Source organism: Idiotropiscis lumnitzeri, chromosome 1 (genome assembly GCF_059441095.1).
Source record: "Idiotropiscis lumnitzeri isolate Australia: NSW breed Sydney's pygmy pipehorse chromosome 1, RoL_Ilum_1.0, whole genome shotgun sequence".
Classification (NCBI taxonomy): Eukaryota; Metazoa; Chordata; class Actinopteri; order Syngnathiformes; family Syngnathidae; genus Idiotropiscis; species Idiotropiscis lumnitzeri.
In genome coordinates, this window is record NC_142391.1 from 29356944 (window position 1) to 29376391 (window position 19448).

Below are 19448 nucleotides of genomic sequence, written 5' to 3' on the forward strand. Positions count from 1 at the left end.
ATACTTTGAGCCATTTCCTAGCAGCAGACGTCTTCCTGGCCACTAAAAAATCTCTTATTTTTATAAAATGTCAAATAAAATATGCTGTTGTTTTTATGGCAGCTGGAACGGATTGATGGAATTTCAATTCATTTCAAGGGAGAAAACTGATTTCATGTATAATATGAGTAAATGAATGACATAGTGTACCATGAGATTTCTCTAACATAAAATATGTCCCTTGCCTCTACAACGGTTGAGAAACACTGCTGTAGAAAAAAGATGGATGGCTGATACAATATTTAAGAACATTTCCATGATGCTTTTCAGCAAGGCGCGCTGAACTATTGCATGATTCCCTCCGTTTTAATACTCTGATGAGACGTGATGACTTTCAAGAGCAGACCACTACGGGCTTCCAGCTATTTCCATTCCCTCTTCGCAGCCTCTCACTCGGCTGTCTGTGTGAGGCAGCCTCCATGGCCTCAATTACCTTCTCGCGCCAGCTCTACCTACCTGCGCCACTTGCATAATAAAGCGCGACTCTCGCCGCTCAGCCCACCGAGGACGCAGTCGGATACCCTCCTGGCCTGTAACACGGGGCTAATTAATGGAGTAAATGTAGCTGGAGCTGGAACTACTGCATGACTGGAGGACAAGAGGAGGTGCCTTAATGAATTGTTTGTTATTTGGAATGCTCCACCAGTCAATAGAATAGAAGAGTGGCACTTTTTAAGTGGTGGTATGCATCGACCACTGCATTAAGTACACCTGATGTGTATAAAGAGTATGTTTTGCTCAGTTTTTGCTTATACTATATGAGCATTATTAATTTATAACCATACCCTTATGACTAAACTGAAGGATAAAAAATGTGCCAATCCACTATTTGGGTTTTTGATACTTGCATTGGGTCACACAAAAGCCCAGAGAATAACCATCCTTATATCCATAAAATAAAATGTTACAATCTGTTTTATTATGTTTAGATTTTACAATACATATATATATGTATATATATATTTATATATATATATATATATATATATATACACACATGCATGCATACATACATACACACATACAAACGCACACAAACATACAGTAGTTTCGGTGAGAGATTGGCAACACAACCACAGAGGGGCGGTTGGTGTGTAGCCCTCGAGTAAATGGAGCTTAAAGGAGATATAGCTGTCACAGTGGGATGTATCCACAGAGAACTAAAGGGGGAGGGAAATGGACCTCACAAGTCAAGTAGCTTTGGTTACCTTTTAAAATGATAGCAATCTCACTATGGACATGCTTTGGAGCAAGTCACAATTGCCGTCATTTGTAAAGGGACAAATGACATACTTTATTACCTGTGGGGGTGAACAAACGCTGTCCTTACATGTGAGCCGTAATAAGCTTTGAAGAAGCTTTGATGTTCCATGAGACAGTTTGCTGCTAATAATCCAATATGTGGTGCTACATAGAGGAGGGGAGGGTGGTCACACAGGTGCATCGATGCCTATCTGCATACATTAGCCTGCAGGAATGTGCCCCCTCTCTGCGGCCTATTCATGCGCCTTTTTTTCTTCTCATGTTTAGTAACAAATATCACCTTGTAGTGTCACTCGTAGAGTATCGATTCACTCGCCTGACTTCCATGTAGGAAGCTTAGGTTAGATTGCCACTCAGTGATGATGTAAATTGTGTAAATGTGAGTGTGAATTATTGTCTAGCTCCAACTGATGCGTTCACTGTGACTTTTTTTTCAGTTAAACACCAAAACACACCACTCCAAACTGAGGCAAATAGCACCAAGCAGTGCCGATACTGTGCAATGGAAAAGTGGCAATAGATGCTGCTGTAATTCCAGCACACAGTGAACTGGATCTAGTACACATTTCGCGCCAGTCCAATGATGTCACAAATCTTTGTAGACAGGTTATTACTGTTGGAGTCAGTACTACGCCAACACAACCACTGCATTCAAATTGTCACTGCCAGTGTGGTTGGAACGCCTTTCACAATACTGCATGAGCCTGGAAGTAGCTTGCCAACAATGAAACACAAACAAATCCAACTAACTTAATAATGTCCGCTAGCTTTATACTTTCACACAATCTTTTTTTGTGTGGCTGGCACAAATTAATGTCATTTACATTCATTTCGAAGGGGAAAGTAATTTGAGTCATCGAACGAATTTAAATTTTATGCAACGGATTCCAATATAATGTTCCCCAGGAAGTGGTAATTGTATATAAATGTCTTTGCGCTGTGTAAAGCACACACTGCCTTTAGGCGAGCATATGCTGTGTGCTGCCCTGTGTTTATGTTCTTCCCTGAACTATCTACTATCAGTGTTTTGGGGCTGGTTCTACCTGTCATGTACTGTTACATCAGATATACTGTATGAGCCGGGAGTCACGAGTCAGATGACGTTATATAGATTGTATCCATGGGAAGGCCAACTTGAGTCTCTTTTGTCATGTTTGGATGCTGTAACTGTTAGGTTAATAATTTCTGACCATTGCGACAATTTATTTGGGGTTAAAAATGTAAAAGTTTGAGAAATCCAATTGTGGATTTGAAAAAAAAAATCATCCATGGTGATTTGTAATGCACTAAAAATATATCAACCATTTAACTCATTTAATCCCAGAAATGTTCACTCGAGGAAACCCTTCAATTCCAGCGTTTTTCTGGCTGTTGACTCATTTTGCAACAGAATAGTGTTTGAATGCTATAAAAACACGGAGCTATTACGCAAAAGGCTAAGACGTATAAGCTAAACGTCACCGACTCCTGTTTGCGGCTTATAGTTCCTTTCATAGTCGTAACCATGACAACCTTAGTTTTTATTTTTTTAATAATGTTTAGTTTTAGGTACTTTTTTTTATTATTAATAGTGTTTGCTTGTTTTTTTTAAATATGGAGTATTTGCCCAAGTGCAAAAACAAAAAACATCAGAAACTACAATTCTCAAACGTCTGACTACGATCATCGAGTAATAAAGTAAAATTTCATGATTGACAAAGACGGAATGAAGGACGTTTTTACTCTTGTTTTAGATAACTTTGTCAACATAAAATGTAGTTTCAGTTAATCATTGTTATTTTAAAACCTGTTAGTTCTGTTAGTTTTTGTTAACTACAACAACCCGGCTTCCAGTCTGATGATGTCATCTGAATTTTCATCAAGTTAATTTCAAAGTCACTCAGAGTGACGGATGTCCACTCACACGATTAGCAGTGGCACGTCACTGTTCTCCATTTTCCTTCCAATGACAATATGTTTGCAATTTGAACATCAGAGAGACATTTCAAACGACATTTTAACCGTGCACGTTGGATATGCGGTTGGACGGCCTGCAACTTGTATTGTGTGAAGTGATGAAAAGCACGAGCGAGTGAGTTGATCCGACTACAGGACGTATCCGATTTTTTTTTTTTCATGTTTCTGTTGAACCCAAGCTGTTGTGATTGTGTGACGCCCGCCCTCCCTGCAGGCTGCCGTGACCTCACAATGAGCCATTCAACACCACCGACTGATCCAATGCGAAGATAAGACCAAAAAAACTTGTATGGGGTAGCCCACTAAATCACATGATATTTCCCCCATCTGTGTTTGAGCCGATAAGGCGATTGTTTGCTACTATTGGGCCTGAAGGTTTCAAGAGGAAATGATCAAATTATGAGTGTGCTTCCCTACTTGCCTGAAGGTTACTGTTGCGTTCTGCAGTGTTATTTGAGCAACTTAAACGGCAGTGGCTACTTTAACACACATGCTGATGATGTGATATTAAAGCGGATACCAACATTTAAAACAGTCATCAGCCAACAACCATGACCACTTTTTGGGACCTATAAAAGTTATATAATAGAATGTAATTTTCAATCTGCAAAAAAAAAAAAAATAATTAGCAAAGAATTTTCTCTAGTTGTCGGAGTGAAGCCCTTAAAAGACTGAGCTAAAGTGTTCAGTAAATAAACAATTCTAATTGAAGAAGAATCAGAATCAGAATCAGAAATCCCTTTATTGTCATTGTACTCAAGTGTGCAACGAGATTAGAGAGCTCCCCTCTCCAGTGCAATACAACAATAATTCAGATAAATATATAAATTAGATAAGAGAATAGTTAGTGCAATGGAAAATAATACTGAATAGGATATATAAAAACACATCACGTTGCTGTTCTGCAAGGTAAGGGTGGTCGTGTGTGTGTGTGATAGTTTAGAATGGAGATGGCTCTTGGAAAGAAACTGTTTCTCAGTCTATTAGTCCTTGATTTGATGCACCTGTAGCGCCTGCCAGAGGGCAACAGGTCGAACAGGTGTGAGTTTGGGTGCGTATTGTCTTTGACGATATTGAGAGCCCTTCTGAGGCAGCGGGCGGTGTAGATGTCCGACAGTGAGGGGAGAGGGCAGCCAATAATCCTTTGCGCTGTTTTGACCGTCCTCTGGAGCCTCACTCTGTCCGCCTCAGTGCAGCCGCTGTACCAGGTGGAGACACAGTACGTCAGCAGGCTCTCGATGGACGAGTGGTAGAAGGCCAGCAGCAGCTTCCTGTCCAGGTTGAATTTCCTGAGGACTCTCAGGAAGTGCAGACGCTGGTGGACCTTCTTTACCACTGCTGTGGTGTTGTGTGTCCAAGAAAGGTCACCGGAGATCTGTACTTCCAGAAACTTGAACGTGTGGACCCTCTCCACACACACGCCTTGGATGCAGAGGGGGGGGGCGGCACCGTCTTGTTCCTCCTGAAATTGGTGACGATCTTCTTTGTTTTTGCAATGTTGAGTTGCAGTCTGTTGTCCTCGCACCAAGCCGTCAGTCTCTGGACCTCCTCTCTGTAGGCTGTCTCGTCACCTTCCGAGATCAGACCGACCACTGTGGTGTCGTCGGCAAACTTGACGATGGTGTTGTTACCGTGGGCCGGGCTGCAGTCGTAGGTGTAGAGGGCGTATAGGAGAGGGCTCAGCACGCATCCTTGAGGGGAACCGGTGCTCAGCGTACGGGTGGAGGACGTGTAGGGGCCAAGCAACACAGTCTGGGGCTCTGTTGGTCAGAAAGTCCTTAATCCAGATGCGTGTGAGGGCAGGGAGGCTGAGAATGTCCAGTTTGTCCAGAAGATAAATCAACTGGCTTTCAAATTAATTTGTGGGTCATTTGTCTTTTTTTAAAGCGTAAGCCACACTATAAAACCAAAACATTTGTGTAGAATACATCTAATCAAGGCTTGAAATTCTTTTAATATCATTTTTGCTCATCAATGACTTCATTTGAGGAGCAACTTTGTAAGTTTGAGCAGCATTTTATTTTAAATTTTTTTTTAAATTTCACTTAATAACGAAAGACCAATTTTTTTTTATATCATCAACAGTGTCCATTTCTTAAATTCATATTGTATAATATTTACTTCTATAATATTTATAATAGTTTACATTTCATTTAAAGGGACAGTGAGTAGAATGTTTATATTTTTCAATGTTCATTTAAAACATAAAACACGCAAAGGAAAATGTTCTATCACATCAATGTACATTTTATATATCGTAGGTCTAGTAATCGTTAATTACATATTCCATTGCGTAGTGCGTCACTGTACAGCACGCTGACATGTCTCGCTGGCATGTTTCTGCTTCGGATACCCGAAGGAGACAATCACCCAATCACAAATTTGCTTGATCAATGAATGCAACGTGTCAAAAATGCAATCCACTTACTTATTCTAGAAGTCGTTTGATCCGATTTTGCTTGCACCTCTGCTGAAGAAATTGGTGGTACTCTGGCGAAGAGTGGTCTCTCTGAATTACCGTAGTGCATGTGCTTCAAAATGCACGCACTTTGAACTTAAGTTGTTGCATTCTATTAATTTGCCACCAGATTCTACACACTGTCCTTTTAAATGACTATTTCAATAATGAGATGGAAACAAACCGCACGTAGCTAATCTTTCCAAAATTTTCAGCCTTATTAGTCAGCATGCATTTTTCAAACGGTTGAATTCTGTCTGACTCAACGGTGATTGGCCGGGTAACGAATTGGCTCTCGTATATATTCTTCATGTGAGTCATCGTGTGCCGCACTTTGATCAGTTATAATGTTGCTCAGTGTACATTTCAAATGTGTTTAATGAGTGTCTTTCAACTAAAATGTTCCAATTTGTTCTCCTGGAGAAGCTGAGCGTCATCCCTTTGGTGACCAAGCTTTTTTTCCTTTGGGATCGCAGACCTGATGCAGCTTGGCTATTCCAATTGAACCGTTTACAAGACGTCTGTTCAGACGGAATATACCCCTCCCGTGAATCAGAATTAAATTCCATTTGGATTCGGCCTTTTTAGTTCGATTGTGGTGTTTATATATATCATTTTCATTTAGTTTGGTCATTCTGTTTAATTCTTCCCAGAATACAAGGCTCCATGTAATGGTTGTTTGTCTTTATGTGCCCTGCAATTGACTGGTGGACTGCTGGATGCTGGCAATTTCCTGGACAAATAAACTAATTTGTTATTTTAAGGCCAAAGGCTGATTAAACACGCTCTCAGTTGCACAGTATCCCGCTGCTGTCGGTGACCGTGTTCGTGCTTCTTCTTGCGTGTGCACATTTTCCTCTGCACTCTCGGCCACCCCGCTGTGCGCGTGTGTGTTCTTAGGTGTGCAAAGCCCCCCCCCCCCGTCCCGTCTTGTGAGGTAAATATTGCAGCAGCGGGAGCTAATCCGAGCATGACCGGAGCAGAGGTAGAGCGGGACCGTCAAAGTGCACACAGAGCTCTCTTTATGTGCCCGTGAATACGTTTCCACGAAGGCAGAGGGAGGCTCTGTCAAGGTGGTTCATTGTGCATGCTGGAAGTGAGTTGTTCATATGGTAATGGCTGCTAGAGTGCGCTCCTTTAAGGCCCGTTTGTTTTAGCGTCTCTCTCACTGAGTGCGAGTGGATGGAATGTGACAGGGTGCACCGCTGTTTTACTTACTGTAGCTTAATTGAGCCTGAGAACGGAGGCAGAGTGCGCGAGCGCTAGTCAATACACAGAGGGAGGAGAAAGCGGGAGCAGAAGCATCTCGTTGGTACAATGTGATGAATTCCTCTGAAGTGGCTAATGAGCCCGCGTGTCCAAAATCATCAGCATTCTCATTTATTTTTATTTACAGTTTGGCTGGCTATTTATTGCTCGCTTTTTCTTTCTTTCTAAATTTTCTAGGTCAGGGAGAAGCGGAGGCTTGTCGCCGCTCATTAAGCCACTTGAATGCAGCAGTCTTACGGTGAGACAGTGAGAGGCGATGAACATGCCTTCATTCATTTACCATTTATTATGCACGGGGTGCGCTGCTTGCAATTTAACGGTTATCATCGGCCTGCACGTTAGGTACACTCGCACACACTAATGAGATCCAATACCAAAGCTCAGTCAAAATAAGATACTATTATGTTTTTGATTGCTAATAATTAATTCAACCAGCTGCAACGCAAATCCGACCTGCCGCTGTTGCAACGCTGGTGCTTGTGAATATTGTCATTCATCCAGGTCATTTCATTTTCAGGGAATTTAATCGATCTCAACTGGACTGTTCTGGCGTCGGAACAGAACATAAATGAACAGACTTAGTAGTAAGGGCAGGCTGGTACATGAAGTGTGGTTTGCTATTCAAACTTTTTCTCTGACTAACCGACAAGAAGGAAGCCATCGCGGGCCAGGTTTTGTAATCTGTGGTTAAAGAAACAGTCTCTTTGCTCATATAATATCCATAGCATGGGCCAGCACTGTTGATTCTGAAGACTGTGAACTCTTTACTTTTACATGGCATCACATAGAGGCTAGAATCTGATTGGTCAAAAAAAAAAAAATCAAACACATGTGAATGGTGTGTCGTCCGCTGTAGCACCTGACTGCATAGCTGCGGACACAGACAAGATGACGTTACTCTCTACCTGGTGGTGCTCACACACAAATCCGTCTCCTCTCCCTTCCCATTATCTGGTTTCCACTTTACAGCCTAAGCTATTTTAAGTCTCGCCCTGGACGTCTTGTATTGATCTATTGCCTTAGACCTAACATCTCCTTCTCTTCATGTGTGAACGCTTGACATCATCAGCCTCTCATCACAACACCCTGAACCTCTTTTTTTAGGAGGGCTTGGAATTGTAGTCCATAAATTACTTGGCCTTTGCTCCCTCGCACTGTTTGGGAATAGTAGAGTATTCCTCAGGTATGCGAAGTGAAACAAAGATAAATCGCTGCCTGACTCTCCAGCCGAGCATAAAATAGCCTCGCTCTACTCTCGGCTGCTGGCCGCCAACAAAGAGCTTATGTGCTTCTCCTTGATTTTTTTTTTTTTTTGTGCGAAGAGAACTCACACTGAAATGTTAGAAAGTTTCAAGCAATCTTATATAATACATCACACTTTTTGCGTCCTGCATTTCAATCATCTTCAACTTATTCAGCAACTCATTGGTAAACTCATTCACGTTTTCCGTGAATGTGAATCGTTCTTAGGTGATTTTGTGACAGCCACCTGCTGCAGCTTGTTGTCACGCCTGACATTTGAGAAGAGACGCGAGCAGATTGTAACATTGAAGAACGTCATAAGCTCCCAAAAGATGATCATTCCAGAGAGGGAGAGAAGAAGAAAGTGGCATTTAGAGACGTTGAGCGATCTAATCCAAGATCTGCATCAGAAAGAGAGATTTATGTTGCGATATGTTTATTATTGTCGTTTGCAGTAATGTCTTACAACTGCACTGCATCAAGAGTGATGCTTCTAATATTTGAGTTGCTTTTTTAATGCTTTCAAAGTACACACCTGGGAATTTTCAACCGAGCAAAGTTATTGGAGTCCTTTTTTTTTCTTCTTTCATTCCTTTTTTTTTTAAACTTTTTTTTTTTTTTAATCAGGACTGCATGGTGGGGGCTAATAGTTATCAAATGTGGAGCTCGGGCCCTGCTGTGTGAAGTTTACACATTACCCCCTTCCTCACGCATTCCAAAAACATGTTTGGTATAATGATTACTGCACAACATTGGAGTTGGAGTTAATACAGCTTTATCGGCAGGGTATGTACTTGAATTCAAGTTTACGTGCCCTAATGGGATTCCACCTCTTTGACGAGATGGACTGCACAGGTGTGCCTAATGTTGTGTCCAGTGTGTGCATTGTGCAAGTTTCCAGACTTCTTCAACAGACTGATAGCTGTCGTTCTGAGACGTTTAAGTAGCGTATCTACTAGTATTGAAATGATCTTCAGGTGGCTTCCGAAAATCTCAGTTTTTCTCTCCTGGTCCAAAGTGCCGTCCAGCAACAAATGAGATGTCTCAACATCTGTGACATGTTTGCGCTCGCAGTCGTACATGCAATAGGTTATACCCCCCTCCCCCCCGCCCCCACATCAATCACCGCTTTAGTTTACACAGTCACTCCTTGTGCTTGAGCTTCCTGCTGCAGACTGTCTTGCTATGTCTTTGTTTGTTTAGGTAATGGATTCCCACTCTCCATTGTGGTTCCTGTTACTCGTTGATAGATGGGGTAAAAAAAAAAATAAAATAAAATAAAATCACCTTGTCCAAAAGTCATCCTTGTATATCTTCTGGAATGAACCCACATGGAGAGGAACAAATTCCATCGTGACAAAGTGGCTCGCCGGCATCCGGGTGCTCGTTTTTTTCGCACCAACGAGCCGTGCCTTTAAATCAAGAACCGGACCCTTTGCGAAAACAAGGTTGAATCTGTGTGCTTGTGACAGTGCCGCCTCTAAAGAGACAGCTGAGATTATATGCGTGGACGGTTTGGGGGTCCTTCTATTCATTGGCCATGTCACCCCATGGGGGAGGACTAATTGGTGGCCTCCAAAGCGCCCCCTGTTTTGTCCATGGAGCTCACAAAGGCATCTGGGTGCAGTCGGGTAGAGGATGAAGGGTGGGAGGGGGCTTGGAGAAAGGCAGCAGAGGACAGGTTTCCCATAGAAGAGTTGGCTGGGATGACCCAGAGGGGGGTCTGGCCTCCAGCTTCCAGGCGAAGACGACACATTCTCGCATTCACACATTAAGGTGGGGGCGTGGGGGGGATCTGGTGCCAGTCGCTGGCCTCCTCCTCTGCATATGATCCAGGGCTGACCCACATAGTCAGCCATGTGTGAGGCTTCCCTTTATCAGGCAGCCTGCTTGAAACATTGAATTATGGGTGCTATGCGGTGCTCCCCTGCCTTCTCGACTGGGACGGCACTGCGGAACCGTGTGGGCTGACGTTCACCCCGACCCAAAAACAATTAAGCCGTTGGCTGGGTCAAGCGAGAGTGAGGAGGGAAGATGGCTGATGGAGAGAAATATATAGAGAGAGATGGAAATGGACAGAACTTGGGGTATTTATTTGACGTAGAAAACCCAAAGCAATTTGGCCTTTGATCCAGACCAAAACGTGAACCATAACATCTTTGTCGCCATTGAAAGACCATTGTAAAGAGCTGTATGCATTTTTTTTCCATCTGACACAGATTCAATCGCAAAATTCATCCATCCCTCTATTTTCTAAAGCGCTTGTCCTCATTTGGTGAGTTGGAGCCTTTCGCAACTGACTTTGGGCAAGATGTGGCGCAACCATGAATGGTCACGACTCAATCTCAAGGCACATCTAGACGAACCAACATTCAACATTTCTATCTGGAGGGGGGCAAGAAACATTTTCTTTTTCAATACAAACACGATTAATCCTATAGTTGATTTTGTGTGAATTGCATTTTTTGGGAGGGTCTCTGAAACGTTGATTTCAGCGAAAAAGAGGCGATAAAACCGTGAGACCTGGGCAGTATTGATCGCAGCGTGTCCTGGCTGTCTTCGTATGTCATGGCTGCAATGCACAGCCAAGTCGGCAATGTCAGCAAAGCACGGAGCCATGGCCATTAGCGGCTCTTTAAACGAAGTCTATATTGATTTGGACTCAGAGGGAAGACTTTACATGTATGACGTGTCTGTAATTAGCACCATGGATGCGGTGACATTGCACAGGAACGGATGAAGGAAGCAAATGATCAATTAGTCCTGATATAAAAGCTAAAAGGGGCAATGAATGGGCCACGCTCTTTATAATTGGGAAACCCTCAAAATGAAATTGTTAGGCTTTTCCAGCGATCACATGACAGAAATCCTGAGAATCATCCAATTTTGATGCTATGCTCCGCCCACAACAGATGGCAGAGGTAAAGCAGCGTATTGATTCTCAACCAGTGCACTGTGTGTGCCGCGTCCAATTTCAGTCAACCAAATTCATTTAACTGTTGTGAATTGTTTTTTCGGAATCTGGAATGGATTATTTGAAGTTTCATTATTTTATTTGGGAAGTTTTGTTTTGGTTTAGTTTCAGTCAGACATTATGGAGCAGATTAATCACGAAAGCCGAGGTCGCCCAATATTTGACTTAGTTCGATAAAGGTTAGGAAACACTATGTGGAGTAAACCTGCTTCTGATTGGGGCTTTAGGTGAATTCCTACGTAAAAATTTGTTAAAGTCGGGGCCCTGAACAAGAATGACCGTCTTCGTCTTCATTTTCAGGCTTGGATCCTTGAGATATTTTTGTGCGTCCTGTCATGAACGAAAAGTCCTTTCAAATTTTAGTTCGCTATGTCAAACTGATGGTGTGGGCGAATGCTCTCAATTTTTCTAGGGGGGGCTGCTGAGTGGGTTTTGAGAGTTCAGGATGCCTAAAATACAGAAATGATCATTAGGATGCATGACCTTGTAAAAATGGTGAAATATTCAGTATGTTGTTGCCCTCCAAAAGGCAATTTATTGTAACAATAAACACCCTGGTGTCCAGGTCCTAATGATGCCCACTTTTGTTTTATAGTCTTCTCACAATTACCACCCCCACGAGCAGTTTTATGATCCTTTTAGCCTCTTCACCCTCGACAATATTCAACACAGATCAGACTTTTTATTCCCTTAAACGTGGCAAATGAAAGCTGTATTCATAGTTTATCCTGAAGGCATAAAGATAACTCAACTGTGTCGTGAAGCACATAAGATGTTCTCGCCTGCGCTCGTCAGTTTCTCGCTTTCCATTTGATCGGTGGCCACTTGAAGTGAACGGCGTAATTGGCAAATTGCTTCGGCTCATCAAGCGATTGCGCCACTGATGACGGCGTGGCCTGGCAGGTCAAGCGTTTGCACAATGAAGGCCGATTTGCCCGTGACAGATGTTTTCCGAGAAGCGCCGTTCTTTCGCCTTACGCCTTTTTGACCCGATGTGAAACTGTTGCTCCATCTGTGTTAATCATCCATTCAGAATTAGAGGAAGCACGATCGGGACAGTTGCATCTGTACAAACAGACAGCAGACCCACTCAGCTGCCGAGCTGTTTACATTGCCCAAGACGAGCGTATTCGTCTGTCAGCCGTCCTCTTGAGTTGAGTTATTTGTTTTGATGCTGCGCCACACTGGCGTCCTCAGATATAGATGAAAGATGGCGCTGATGGCGTGTCACCTGTCATGTTTTTGGGTCTATTTGCACAGATCAAACTCTCCCTTCAAGTCGGACGGTAAAGACTTTGTGGAAATCTCTGGCGGCATCTAAAGAAGTGGTTTTAATCTTGGTGGCTTTGTAGCTGGAACCACAATGCGGCATAAAATCTTGTGTTGCTGAAGTGTCCATGGAATCTTTTGCTCATCCATGAGGTTCTGATTATATTCTCAAACAGCACAGTGGACATTTAGAGCTTGAAGAGTTTGGCGTTTTCGCAAAATATTGAGGATGCCATGGTCCAAATGTTGAGAAACAACCCAGAACGGCATCTCTTTCCCTTTTCCCTTTTCCCTTTTTTTTTTTGTTTCACGACTGGCTTGTCGTAGCAGTAGATGACACTTAAGAATCATGTGCAGTCAACCAATTCACCTTCGATAGCATTTGTCTTTCTCAGGGTCAAAGATGAACTGAAGCCTTTCCAAGCTGACTTGGACAGGAGGTTGGGTACACCCTGGGCCGCTTGTGTAGACAAACTCACCTTCACACATATGGACACTTGAGAGCCTTCGATGAACTATCATGCACGTTTTTGCAACGTAACACTCTATTTGAACCGAGATCTCCAATAGTGAGGTGGTTAACATTGTTCCATCATGTTGCATTATTTCAATTTGTCCATTTTCCATGGCATTTGTGCTTGCTACTTTGATTGTGGCTGAGCTGGAGTTTATCCCAGCCGCCTTTGGGCCTTAGGCAGAGTCGACTCTGGACTCACATTCCTAATTATGCACAATCTCAAGTCTTCAGTCAACCAAATACGTGATTTTTTTTGGTTCGCACTTTTCTAATCTAAATGTGTTCGAGATTGTGTTGGACTTCTGAGATCCAGAAGTTAGCAGCCTCGCCACCGACGCACCAGCTAAATTGGACAAAGGAATTAGTCTGTGCCTGGCGTAAAGACGGGCACATCTTCATTTTCACAATCAGGAAAATGGTCTTGTTCAGCGTGTTTGTGAATTTAGTAGACGCGCCACGCCTCATTGGGCGTTCCTGCCGTGCCCCCAATGCATCCTTCATTTTGCTGACAAAAAGTAGAGTACATTTTCAACCCCCTAAAAGGTGATTTATTTTCTAGCCCAGGTGATTTAACACGATTTTGGTGTATTGAATCGAGGCGCACGCAGACAGATCCGACGTTCCGCAGACGTGTGGTGCACCTCTTTGTATTTCATTCATAAATATGACATCAGCTCAGACAAGCCCTTTGAAACATTAGAGAAATATATTCATTGAACGAATTATAATAATTTTCATCTTAAAAGTATTTTAATAGCACTCCTGTCACTATTGGCGACCGGGGGGGGTCACACACTGACGCATGATCGCAAGGTGCAAGGCGGTCTCCAATTGTCCACGTCACGACCGACTACATCACTTGAAAGAGGAGATGTTGCAGTTTACGTGCCAATGACATGCACAAACTCCAGCGAGTCTAATTTCTGTTTCCGCACGTCAAGCCTGGCGTAATCAGGCGTGTGTGCTGTACCGCCCTGATTTTGATGTAAATAAGGGACGTAGCAAGCAATGGCTGGGAAAACACTTCGTTCCATCCCACAAGTGCAATCACCCCGTTACAACCAATTCTACTGGCACAAAGACTAGCAAAATACCCCAAAAAAGCAAACTCCACTTATGTGCACATTTAGACTGCACTTTCTGCGGAATGAAAATTGGGCCCTCAGTCTGGACGTCAGAACAAAGTCTATACATTTAAAGCACCCCACTGGACGAAACCAGTAGCATGTCATGAGAAGCTTTGATTCAAGTGCTGAGGCTTTGCTGCATGCTTGCTTCTGGAAGCCATTTAGAATGGGATGGAACCACATGAAAAGTCTGCCCCTATGCTTCATCCTTCCGCCGCTATCCCACCGCCATTTCCCCCTCCACCTCTCCCTCCTTCCGTTCACTGCTGTTTGAAGATGAGTCAACTTTACAGGATCTTGTAATCAGTCGACGTCAACCACTTGTGAAAATACTTAGTCAAATGCAGAGCTCAAAGACGGCGGGGTGACACGTGCAGGTCTTTTTTTTTTCCTCTCTTCAAAGACAAATGCTCCCTGTGAGACCCAGAAAGTCTTTGGCAGAAAAGGAAGGCAATTACCATATCACAGATCAAGACAACCACTTTTTCAATTATGCAGAAAGGTTGTTAAGATGCAAATACTTCAAAATGGCTGAAGTCCCAGACCACCCCTTACACCCCTGAGAGGGATACAGTTTCACCTCCAAAGACCCTTGCTCGGCTTTCTCGCTCACCGCACTTCGAAAGGAAACAAGCCATCTCTCTGGATGCTCCTTTATCTATAATTCATTGGAATTGGTAACAGGGCAATCCATCACAGCGTTCTGCTCACTGCTTTTTAATTGATTCATCTTCATTATCGAGAATCCCAAGTTTGGCCTTGGTGGAGGTCCTCACTCAATTGAGTGACATGCTTGTTATATACAAGATGCTCATTGTAGGATTGCCTGGGCAAAAAAAAAAATAAAAAAATCATCCCAACCTTGGTAAAAGTAATCCAATCTGTTTGGGAAACAACTCAGCAACGGAGCATGTGTCTTGGCTGCGCAGATTCCAGTTGTTTCTATCTTATTTTTGTCTAATTACAATACAGCTACGATAGGTTGCCATGTAACTAATCTGCTCAACGCCTTCGGAATCCCGAGTGCTGGTGTTGAATACACACTATTGAAATGCCTGGTTCTTATTTTAACCTGTCAGATTTTACATTCACAATTCTGTACATTCAGAAAGAGAATTGAGAAATGTGGTCAATTTTATTTTATTTATTTTTTTAACAGTGCATGTCTTGTTATTGCATTTTGCTGGGCAGCACTGTGTTCTAGTGGGGAGCACATGCACCACACAGTTTAGAAGTGCGCCATTTGACTTCGACTTTGGCCTTCCTGTTATCTCGGTGCTCGCCTGGGTTTTCTCCGGGTATTCTGACTTCCTCCTTCTGTGTGCATGCATAGTGAGGTCATGCTTGCACAGACACTGCAGGCTCTCTCAGTGGTCTAAATGGCTGCTTTAAGTCTGGTCACAATTGGCTAAAATTATGAATGAATGCTTTGCTACGAAAGCAAGCAAAAACTGACACAAAAGCCCCGTGTGTGTCCCCGTGCGACTTTTTTTCATTGAATGCGTGAACAAGTGAGCTTTTTAGCCCACACTTAAGGAAGTCTTGTTGAGGGGAAAAATAAATCAGATGAACCCCGCAGGACTTATGTAATCATCCATTAGGAATACACATTATGCGTGTACACATACGGTTTCTCCCCCTTTCTATTGTGAACGCCGCACGCAGTCTTTCCCCCTCGACAATCCATACAGAGCGCTCATGTTTTATGCAGGCGACGCAGGAGAGAAAGCGTGACTCTCTTTTAAAATATTTTAGCAAGGAGTTTACATAATCGGACGTTTTCTGAAAGAAAAGGGGAATAGATGTTTTGTTTTATTTATCATTTATTTACTTCACTTGCAGCATAATTCCACACTGCCGGTCTAACTTCACTGAGCCTTTGGTAGTGTAGTCGTTCACATAGCACAACAGAGCTCGTCCATGTTTATAGAGAAAACTTCCAGGTAGCTTTACGTTTCTTCCCTCGCCCTGATGCCACAATGCTATGTGGTTGTGATGGAAAAATGAAGCTTCAAATTAGCTTCCTGAACCAGTTGTTGTATTTTTGAGTCCTGTAGTTGGCACTGTTGGTTTAAATAAAGGGTTTAAAAATGGCAAGTCAGTGTGCTTTCAGCCCAATTTTGAACAGAGAGTGCCATCTACTGGCGTCCAAAAATACTACAACTGGCTCATGAAGCAGATTTGAAGCTTCATCTACCCATCACTACTATGTAGCTACAAAGTTGAACATCATTATGTCCATTTTTGAACGTTTTCAGAAAACAAGAAAAAAAAAAACAACAAAATAAACAATTGAGTTGCCTCCATTTAATCTTAACGGATAACTATCACCTGGAAGCCTGACAATCATTAATTAATTGAGAATAGTTTTTTTTTTTTTGCAAGCGCATTGTTTGTTTTATTGACTTTCTGGCAATAAGCAAAAAATGTCTTGACTTTGGGCAACCCTCTCATAGCATTAATAACAATTATCTGTTCAGACACAGCTACAGTTTACATGTGGACAAAAGGCCAGAACATCCCAAAAACTAATATATCAAACTAAAAGTGAACATGTGGATGTGGGCTTATGTCCACTTTCCCCTTGTTTCTCCTGTCCCCTCCTTGCTCACTGCACCCCCCCCCCTTCCCACCTGCAAGTCCAGTTCAATGGCTGTGGCAGGGGAATAATAACTTTTAATCGGCAGTATACCTCGCATTCCCAGTGTTTCATTAAAACCTTGGCTGTGCTTCCTGCGTGTGTGTGTGTGTGCATGTGGTGGTGGTGGTGGGGTGTGGTACTGTTGAGACTCCCTCTCAGAGAGCAGCTACTTGATTACAAGTAAAGACAAGAGGGATCACACAAGGGAGTGGTGAGGGATGACAACAAGAAATGGGCACAATGAGATATTTGGTCAAGAAGGCCGAGTCAACAAATGTGCAGTTTTTAAGTGGACCTGCAGGAGCTTTTTAAAGTTAGTTAATCTGCTCCCGGAGGGAACATGATTGCCGCTTTAAGTCACATCTTTCCCTCCCCGGCGCTCAAAGCCTCTGAGGAACATTGCTTGGATTAGCTCCCTGTTGTTGTTCATCTCCTCAGCGCTACATGCAAATAATGAAGGCACTGGGAAAGGCATGCATATGGAGATATATATATATATATATATATGGCTATATATATATATATATATATATATATATATATATATATATGGATATATATATATATATATATATATATATGGATATGTATATATATATATATATATATATGGATATATATATATATATATATATATATGGATATATGTATGTATATGTACTAACCGTATCAGAAAGTGTTCTTACATTTTCTAGTCTTTATGCAAGCGTTTGGAACAATATCGCTACATATCCTCTAAAAGCTCTTATTGTGTCATTTATCTCTTGGACACGAGGTCATTTGAGCATCACAGAGATGCCAGATGATAAAAACGCGTCTGAATGTCATTGTATTCTGACTGAAGTGAGTGGAAGGAAATGATAGTAGAAAATCATGTTGTTTTTTTTTCCCCGCACAGAGATTATACTGTATGTAGATTACCCCGTTGATTTGGATTAAAGTGCATTTTTCCCTTTTGATGGCACATTTAAGCGGTAAATACACTTTTGTAAAAGCTTTTCAATGCCAGTATGAGCAAAACAAGTATTAATAACATTTTTATGATACTTGGGCTACAATCATGCTTTAAAAAAATAAATGAAAAAAAGGTATTTATACTATAATATAATAATGTAAATATACGTTTGCCTGTGTGGCCTGTATACTGGAGGGATAGCTATTATGATGATGATGGCTTAAGAATGGCTTGTTGTGAATGTTTTAAATGAGGTTGCTTCAGCAAATAACTGCTGCTATCATCCAGCAATTAACACTTTGAGTTGCCGTCTGCTGCCAATTTGCCACTGAAATTGTGTTTCTCTAAAAAACAATGCCTCTGTCTTGCTGAAATTTCAAAATCCGTCCATCTATCCATTCGTCAAAACGTTTTCCTTTGTACGAAATTATCATAAAGCAATAATATCATTCCACAAGTGTGCAAGTGTTTAACAAAAAATTTTACTTGACACATTTTGATGAAATAATTTCAGTAAATGTATTCTATATTTTGAACCTCCCCAAAAATAAATCAATATTGTTTAAAAATATTTAATATCTAATAAAACTAAGCAATTCAGAAAATGGTTGGATGCATGCATAAAAATATAGTAAAAATATATATTTCACATACTTATTTACTTGTTACTTGTGTAAAGTGTAATCATATTTTTATAGAAAAAAAAAGATAATTTTAGCATGTTATGTTTCTTACACATAGACCAGACATGCGGAAACAGTTCGGACAAGGGCTATTGGTTACTTTTGAACCTGTTTTCCTGTTCATTACATTCAAATATTTCTGTCTTTTTGTTTTGATATTTTAAAAATGAAACATGTCTGCCAAATAAAAATGTGAGATGTGAGTAAAGCGGCTTGGAGGCTATAAAAAAGCTTCTGCCTCACCCTTTGGTTGTGTTGATTGTTGTTAACTTATAAAGCGACCGGCACACATGAATTCATTCAAACTCAAGATTATAATAAAAATAATCATACAAATGTGTTTTTTTTGGTGGCACTCGTGATATGCATTTGAATGAAGAATGCTGAATCTGGAATAGAGAAACTCCTTTGCCTTTCAAACGCGCAACCTGTGACCTCACTGCTCTGAGTAATCTTCCACCGGTCTTGGCGTACATTGACGTGATGGCACGAGGGGATTAGTTGAGGCCGCCTGTCGCCAGTCATCAAGGGGGCTCTTTTTGACAGCATTTCCTTAGCAACAAAGTTACACAAAACACAGTATCAAATAAATGTTGGAGAAATGGCATAGCTTTTGCTTTGAAATGTAGATACACATTTATATCGTAATAACCCCTGCCAAAATATGAATGAATGCATGATCTTAACTAGAAATACTCCCTCTAAATCATACCCAGAGTCATGTCTGTGCTGCATCATCCTAATTTATTGTGTTGATATGTCACCAGAGAGAGATATACGTCTGCGTGCCGCATCATTATACAAATGACTGACAGGGCTGGTCTGTGCGGGACAAAATGGATGCGTCAATCAGAAGCTGCTGAGCTCAAATGACGACGGAAAATGGACCCCAAAGTCATTTGAATGATGGAACAATTTGCATACTTTTATACTTCCATATCCTCGGAAATAAGACATTTTGGTACAGGCGTCTATGGAGCAGTGTTGGGAAGTAACAAAGTGCAAAGTTTTGATGTTGTTGTTTAAATGACTACTTTTCTACTCCTGAAGAGAAT

General features: G+C 41.8%; 1 protein-coding gene across 5 annotated transcripts in view; it reads left to right on the forward strand.

Annotated features, from left to right (window-relative positions):
• sema6a (sema domain, transmembrane domain (TM), and cytoplasmic domain, (semaphorin) 6A) overlaps positions 1-19448 on the forward strand; it is a 129033-nt gene that overhangs the window by 15821 nt on the left and 93764 nt on the right. The window contains exon 2 of one of the 5 annotated variants that reach the window (XM_088294260.1): positions 7163-7223. The exons of the other annotated variants lie outside the window; for them this stretch is intronic. The gene's annotated coding sequence lies outside the window, so the exon portion shown is untranslated. The remainder of the gene's footprint in view (positions 1-7162; positions 7224-19448) is intronic. 5 annotated transcript variants of the gene reach the window in all.